Source organism: Urtica dioica, chromosome 5 (genome assembly GCF_054948205.1).
Source record: "Urtica dioica subsp. dioica isolate 48M chromosome 5, U.dioica_male_clone48M_v1_H2, whole genome shotgun sequence".
Classification (NCBI taxonomy): Eukaryota; Viridiplantae; Streptophyta; class Magnoliopsida; order Rosales; family Urticaceae; genus Urtica; species Urtica dioica.
Window position 1 is genome coordinate 35601093 of NC_142760.1, and position 8177 is coordinate 35609269.

Sequence of the window (8177 nt, forward strand, 5' to 3'; positions counted from 1 at the left end):
ATACTAAATTAAAATCCTTGCTCATTAAGTATCCTTGCTCATCAAGTTTGCTTGCTCCCCAAGTTTGTAAAGACATGCTCACCAAGTTGAGCTTATTAATCTCACATTCTCCCCCTTAAGCTTGACTTGGTTCGAGGTTCTTCACGCCGAGCAGCTCTCTCATCTCTGTGAATTTAACCCGAGCTAAGGCTTTTGTAAGAATGTCCGCACGTTGCTCTCTAGTACTTACGAACTCCACGATAATCTCTCGCTTCTCAACACACTCGCGAATGAAGTGGAAGCGAGTGTCGATGTGCTTACTGTGTCCATGAAACACTGGGTTCTTCATCAATGTAATCGCAGACATGTTGTCTACGTAGAGAGTCACTGGTTTTTGCTAGAAACGACGCTGCGGTCACTGCCATGAACTCAGCCTCACAGGAAGATAGAGCTACAGTTCGCTGCTTCTGAGATTTCCAGGTGATCAGATTCCCGTTGAGATAAAACTTCATCCCTCTGGTACTCTTTCTGCCATCGATATCACCGGCTAGGTCACTGTCACTAAACCCGACCAGTTCTTCAGCTCCGCTTGCTTTCTCATAATTAATCCCATAGTTCATCGTTCCCTTCACATAACGAAGAATATGCTTCATAGCCTGCTGGTGTAGACTAGTGGGCTTCTCCATGTAACGACTAACCATGCCGACTGCATATGAGATGTCAGGCCGGGTGTGGGTCAAGTACCTGAGACACCCGATAACACGCATGTACTCCGTGGGATCCACTAAGGTTCCTTCTGCATCTTTCCCAAGCTGCAACTTTGCCTCCATTGGATACTGGCTTGGGTTGCAGTCTGCCATCTCGAACTGCTTTAGGATCTTTTTTGCATAAGCTTACTACTTCAGAGTAATGCAACTCTTCTTTTGATCCACTTCGATCCCAGGGTAGTACGATAGTAGTCCGAGGTCACTCATCTCGAACTCCTTCATCATCTGCTTCTTGAATCCGTCTATGCCTTCTGCACTAGATCTAGTCACGATCAGGTCGTCGACGTACACACCGACGATGAGGGCCTCCTCACTGCTATTCCTTGTGTAGGCTGCTTGCTCCTGAGAGCACTTCTTGAACCCAAGACTCTTCATACTCCTGTCGAGTCGAGTGTTCCATGCACGTGGTGCATGTTTTAACCCATAAAGGGCCTTTGACAACTTGTACACCTTGTGCTCTTCGGTCTGATCTACGAAGCTTTCCGGCTGAGCAACGTAGACTTCTTCTTCCAGTTCACCATTCAGGAACGCCGATTTGACGTCCAGGTGATGGGTTTTCCAATCTTCGTGAGCTGCGAGGGCTAGGATCAGCCTGACTGTGTCGAGTCTAGCTACTGGAGCAAAAACTTCCTCGAAGTCAACTCCCTTCTTTTGCACGTATCCTTTTTCGACCAATCTGGCTTTGTGCTTGTGGACCTTGCCTTCTGAATCCTTCTTGAGCTTGTAGACCCACTTCAGACCTGGACTTGTGACCTTTTGGAAGGTCGCCTAGTTCCCACGTCTGATTCTTTTCAATGGACTCTAGCTCTCCCTTCATTTCTTCATGCCATTCCTTCTCGGTGGCTGCCTCGCGATAGTTAGCTGGTTCTTCAGCACTAAGCAACAAGAGCTCCTCTGGGCTCAACTCAAGCTCCCGCGCTTCTCCGTAGACGTCGGACAAAAGACGGAACCCTATTGGCCCGTCCTTGATCGACGAGTCTCCCGAGATGGTTCCTACTGATCTAGCTCTCTTTGGGATCGGGGTACTCATCCCTGATCCTGAGTTGGGCGAGCCTTGTGGTGAGCTGGTTCCAGTCGTGCTTGTTCCAAGAGAACTGGTTTCCGTCGAACTAGGCATTGTGGTCCCTGGCTGGGACGCTTCCCTTCTTCCTGCTCGACCGCATCTGCCTCTTCGAGGATGAACTCCACTGAGTTTTGTTCAGGCTCTCCCTTCTCGTCGCGCCAGTCCCATTTCTTCTCCTCTTCGCTCACATGCGCTCTGCCGCGTTGGGGGTCATAATGTTGTCAATGGTGCCCACAAGAAGAGTTGTAGTCTTTATTTTGTACATTTGATGTAATAAAGTCTCACAAAGACTCTTGCTTGTAATTGCTTATTCATTAATAAAAAGTTGAAACGTTCATTCAATCTTCCTTTGTCTGAAGCTTTATGATAAAACATTAGTCTTTAGTCCATAAACAAACTTAACAACTTACGAAGAGACAAATGTAGTTTTGCATGAACAAACTCTTCGTAGTTTGCTTAAAATGATATATTCGCAATCTAAGGGTCAAATGACTATTGACTTCAGTATGATTGTTAGAAGAATCTATGATGTCTGGTTATGAGGCATTGAGAGTTGGAGACTCTATAGTTCTTCTAGGTATCTTTCGAAGGTACTGAATTGACCAGTGCACTTCTAGAGACAAGATAAGAACAAACCATTTAACCTCTTATGTCTCGAAGTCACTACGTATGAATTGCATCGTGCTTACCTTAATCCTTAAATGAGACATGTCATTTCACACCTTACATATTCTCATTTGAGAAAGTCAGAGTTCGGACTCACTATGTGATTCCGAACAAGGCGTATTGGTGAAATACTAAGTTGTGAGAATTTCATGAGTAACTTTGTGAAGTTCTCATAGATATGGAATTCATGTACAAGATTGCAGGAATGCAATGTATATCACGTCATGCTTTGTTCCTTGGAGTGTGAATAAATGAACTGGCCAGTGTCCAAATTGAGTCCTGACTCTTTTGGATGAAACAATGTGACTTGTTAGCTCCTCGTCAATACATTGTTTCTAACTTATTCACAAGCGACAAAAGAGTTGAGGAAATAACAGCTAGAAGGGTAAAATGGTAATTTTGTAAATCCCGACTAGCTGATGATATTCATGAAGGGTAAACACTGATAATATTCTGTGGATCCACTCATTACAATTAGGTTGAATTCTTGAGTAGAAAATAAATTCATTTGAACCGAGAGATTTTCAGTGTCAACTCTTTAGTGGAGTCAGTTGATATTAAGCTAAACTTGGAAAAGGTTTGTGAACTTTTGAGTCCAAGTATTTTAGCTCAAGCTTTGTTCAATGGATCCATGAGGTCACTGTCATGAATCACATCGATTAGGTAGTTAAACTGGAAGGCTAAGTTAAAACAAGAACGAAAATTGTCGCAATGGTATTTTTGTCTTTTGAGACATAGCATGAAATGAATGTCAATAAATTTTTTGACAAGGTCATTTGATGACTTAATAATACTCGGCCATGACTTGATCATTGGGCCTTGTGGATTAATTTCATTTCATAAGAATTTTATTGAAAATTCTTAATGGGCCTTTCTCATGTTGTCATGAACAAATGAAACATACCCATAGGAAGAGAGAATATTTTGTGCATAAATGTATCAAGATACTTGCCAAAAGAAAAAGAGGAAACAAATTTGCATATGGATGCACAAGGGAATCGGCCAAGCTAGAGAAAGGAACAAAATAAGAAACAAATCAAGGCTTCTAGAAGCCTTGTTTGGCTGAGTATCTCAAGTGGGAAAAGAGGGTTATTTTGCTCATGAATATGTGATATTCTATAGAAGAGGAAACTACCTTATTGAAGGTGAGACCTCTCCTATAAATAGGAGCCTCATTCCTCACATTTCATTCATCCAAAGTTTTAGAGATTGAGAGCTTCTCTCTCTAGACTTCGCCGCCCCTCTTCTCTCTCTCTCTAGTTAATTTTCGATTTTTTGTTTTGGCACCTAGGTCCTCATTTGACCTAGTGTTTAGCTCTGCGACTTCAAGACTCGTTCTTAAGTCGTAGTGTTTAAAAGTGCCCACTCACTAATTCCTTTTATTTTGAGTGATTTAGTGATAGAAACTTTCGTGGTTGCTCGAGTTGCCGAGGAAAGAAAGAGAGACGTGCTGCGAGGGAGAAGAACGTTTTCAACCTTCCGAAGGCTCATCAACGTTCAAGCTTCTAAAGAGGTTAGTAAATTTACTATGCTCATATTAGTTTTATTTACATGTGCTTGCACTTTGTCTAGGTTAGTAAAAACTGTTTTTACTTGAAAAAGAAAATTTTTAAAATTCCGCCGCTTAACGAAGCGTTAAACTTTTTCTTAAACCATAGATCAATTCCAACACGTAAAACCTGTATGCCTTGCTCCCTTCTTCAGCGCCAAGGTACACCATCGGCAGACTCCGATCATCGAGCTTCTTGAGGTGTGGCTCCACAGTCTTCACATGTGCGGTGCACCCAAACACCTTCAAATGCTCCAGATGATGTTTTTTCCCTTTCCATGCTTGGTAAGGGGTGCGCTCGCCTATCACCTTCGTCGGCAAGCGGTTGAGCAGATAGACCGCGTGTCTAAGTGCTTCTCCCCAGAACCTTGCTGGGACTTGCATACTTTTCATCAAGCTCCTTGCAGTGTCCATGACGGTCCGATTTCTTCTCTCCACCACACCGTTCTAGTGGGGCATGTATGGTGCAGTTAGGTGGCGTTCGACTCCTTCTTCGTCGCAGAATTCTCCGAACTTCTGGGACATAAACTCTCCACCTTAGTCAGTTCTCAAGGTCTTCAACCTGTGTCCTGACCTGTTCTCCTCGAGCTTCTTGAACTTTTTAAAGACTTCAAAGGCTCCACTTTTTTCCTTGAGCGCATATACCCACATCCAACGATTGTAATCATCAACAAACAAAAAGAAGTACTTGTTGCCGGCAAGGGTGGCCATTGTAATTGGACCACACAGGTCAGCGTGCACCAGTTGGAGGGGTCGCTCTGCTCGAAAATTGGCCTTGATCGGAAATGGCACTCTTGCCTGTTTCACGACCATACAACATTGGCACAGCTGGTTGAGGTGATCAATATTCGGTACCCCAAAATGCCATCTCCTTTTCTCCTATCATCTTGAGCGCGTAGAAGTTTACGTGCCCAAGCTGTGCGTGCCACAACCAAGCCGGGTCTGCTAGGGACCCCATTAAGCAGACAAGTTGGCATGTCTCTAGGAGTATCTTGTACAACCTGTTTGGCGTTCTCTTCACCTTCATCAACAGGGCACCGCTACTGTTCCACATCTTTAAGTACGAGCCGGCTAGCACCACTATGTTTCCGACCTCCGTCATCTGACCAAGGCTGATGATGTTACTCTTCAGCTTCGGGATGTAGTACTCATGGGTCAGTAGGCGTTGGTCACCGTCTCGGTGGTCGTCTTCTCTGGGTTGGGCCTCTTCTCGGCCATCATCAGCTGGGGCTCCGGGCTCGACTCTGCGTCGACTGGCTCCTCTAGGTCAGTCTTACTCTCTGACCGGTTCTCGCCCAGGCTTGGCGTCTCTCTCGTCTACGACGCTCGTCTCATGTTCGTCCCTGTGCACTTCCAAGTTCACTATCTGCTCGGTGAACATGATTGCGGGTTGCTCGTCTTCATAGAATCTTATCAGATTCGCTTCCTCGCCGTGGTTCCTGCTGCGGCACTCCGATACGTAGTGCCCGAGCTTCTGAAAATTGTAGCACTTCACCGTGCTCTTGTTTCTTCGGGTCGTGGTGCCTTCCTGACGGGGTGCGCTGCTGCCGTGACCTCGCATGTCTCGACCTCGCCCTCGTCCTCGGCCTCTACCACGTGGTCGGCCATCTCCGCCGTACCCGCCACGCCTCGACGAGCTGGAAGAAGACTAAACTTCATGGTTCTTCTTCTGCTTGGCCACCCATTCTTCATGCGTAAGCAGGAGGTGCTTTTCATTTTCCCTGTCGCCATAGCCCTGAAGCCTCTCCTCATGGACTTTTAGATGACTGAAAACCTCCTCGACTAACATAGTCGTGAGGTCACCGAACTGCTCGATCGACGTCACGATCTACATGTACCTGTGAGGTGCCGCTCTTAGGAACTTCTTGACCACGCTGGTCTCGTCCACTTGTTCACCTAGCGAACGAATACCTGTTACTATGGATGTAAGCTTCATGGTAAACTCGTCCACACATTCACCGTCCCTCATACGGAGAACCTCGAACTCGTTCTTCAAGGTTTGAACCTTGGCTTCTTTGACGCGGTCTGCGCCCATGTGCATCGTCCGCAATGTCTCCCACACTTTTTTTGCGGAATCCTTCTCGGCGATCATGAGAAGGACATCTTCCGGAACTCCCTGAAAGATGGCGGCGAGAGCCATCCGATCCTTGCGCACTTCGACAACTCCATCTTCTAACGCCTCCCAAGCACCTTGCGCCAGCAGATTCACCCGCATCTTCAATGCCCACACTGAGTAGTTGCTCTTCGTGAGCATCGGATAGTTGAGCGTCACGTTTTCTTCCTTCCAGATCTTCGTCGCCGTCGTGTCTCCTCTGGTGGATTTGCTAGGTGACTCCATGTACTTCGGCATAGGCTCTGATACCAAATTTTGGTTCCAAATATGAGATCGTTGCCAAAGCAATGATAAAGAGTTTAAAGGAGAATAAGGAGAACACTCTATTGGGAGAAAAGTTCTTTCTCTTTGTTTGGAAGATAATATGTCAAATACAAGTTTTTGAGTTAAAATGAAATGCATACAACTATGGCTATTTATAGGAAAGGAAATACTAAATTAAAATCCTTGCTCATCAAGTATCCTTGCTCATCAAGTTTGCTTGCTCCCCATGTTTGCTTGCTCCCCAAATTTGTAAAGACTTGCTCACCAAGTTGAGCTTATTAATCTCACAATATATCCAAAAGAAAGAATGAAAAAGGTAGGTAAACAATGATATCCTACCTGATTTGGATTTACTGATCTTGGTGTTTGTATTAAGTGTATTAAGAGAAAGCACACAAGACACACACTTAAGAAAGTAGCCACAAGAAGCTCACAACTCATTGAAATTATACATATCGATATTTGTGGGCCATTTGACGTTCCATCACTTGGTGGAGAAAGGTATTTCATCCCTTTTATCGACGACGTTTCACGTTTTGGATATAGTCTATTTGTTGCATGAAAAATCTCAATCGCCCTAGAGGTGTTTGTCAATGAAGTTGAAAGACAATTAGACAGAAATGTGAAAATTGACAGGTCTGACAGAGGTGGAGAATACTATGGAAGATATGATGAAAGTTGACATCGCCTTGGTCTATTTTCTAAGTTCCTAGAAAGCCGTGGCATATGTGCTCAATACATTATGCCAGGAGCACCACAACAAAATGGTGTATCAGAAAGGCGTAATCGTACTCTAATGGATATGGTTATGAGTATGTTAGGTAATTCTTCTTTACCCAAATCTTTGTGGATGCATGTTTTAAAGACCGTTGTATATTTATTGAACAGGGTTCTCAGTAAGGCAGTTCTTAAGACACCTTTTGAATTGTGGATGGTAAGAAAACCTAGTTTAAGGCACCTGCATGTTTTTGGTTGCCCAGCGGAAGTAAGAATTTATAATCCACATGAAAGGAAACTGGACTCAAGGACAATCAGTGGTTTCTTCATTGGTTATCCAGAGAAATCTAAAGGGTATTGATTCTATTGTCCTAACCATAGTACAAGAATTTTTGAAACTGGAAATGCTAGGTTCATTGAAAATGGTGAAATTAGTGGGAGTTTGGAACCACGCAATGTGGAAATTCATGAAGTTAGAGTGCAAGTACCTTTGCCTCCATCCTCTTCTCAAGTTGTTGCTCCTGTTCATGTTGACCATGATATAATCATTTGCAAGAATAACATATTAACGACCAAACACCACTGAATGATGTTGTACTAAATGAACCTATCCTAGATGATCCACAAGAAGTCGCATTAAGAAGATCTGTAAGAGAACGTAGATCCGCTATTTTTGATGATTATGTGGTTTATCTACAAGAGTCAGAATATGACTTAGGACTTGATAATGATCCAGTTTCATTTTCACAAGCCATAGAAAGTGAGAGTTCTACTAAGTGGTCAGACGCCATGAAAGAAGAGCTAAAATCAATGGATCACAACGAAGTTTGGAACGTTGTTGAATTGCCTGAAGATTGTAAATGAGTCGGGTGCAAGTGGGTCTTCAAGACCAAGCTCGACTCAAATGGCAATATCGAAAGACAGAAGGCCCGACTCGTTGCCAAAGGTTTTACTCAGAAAGATGGTGTTGATTACAAAGAGACTTTTTCACCTGTCTCTAAAAAGGAGTCTATGAGGATTGTTATGGATATGGTAGCTCATTATGATTTAGAGCTCCAT

General features: G+C 44.0%; 1 pseudogene; it reads right to left on the bottom strand.

Moving 5' to 3' along the window:
• Nucleotides 1-296: 296 nt before the first annotated feature.
• Nucleotides 297-839, bottom strand: LOC149398130 (secreted RxLR effector protein 161 pseudogene; annotated as a pseudogene).
• Between the last annotated feature and the right edge of the window lie 7338 nt (nucleotides 840-8177).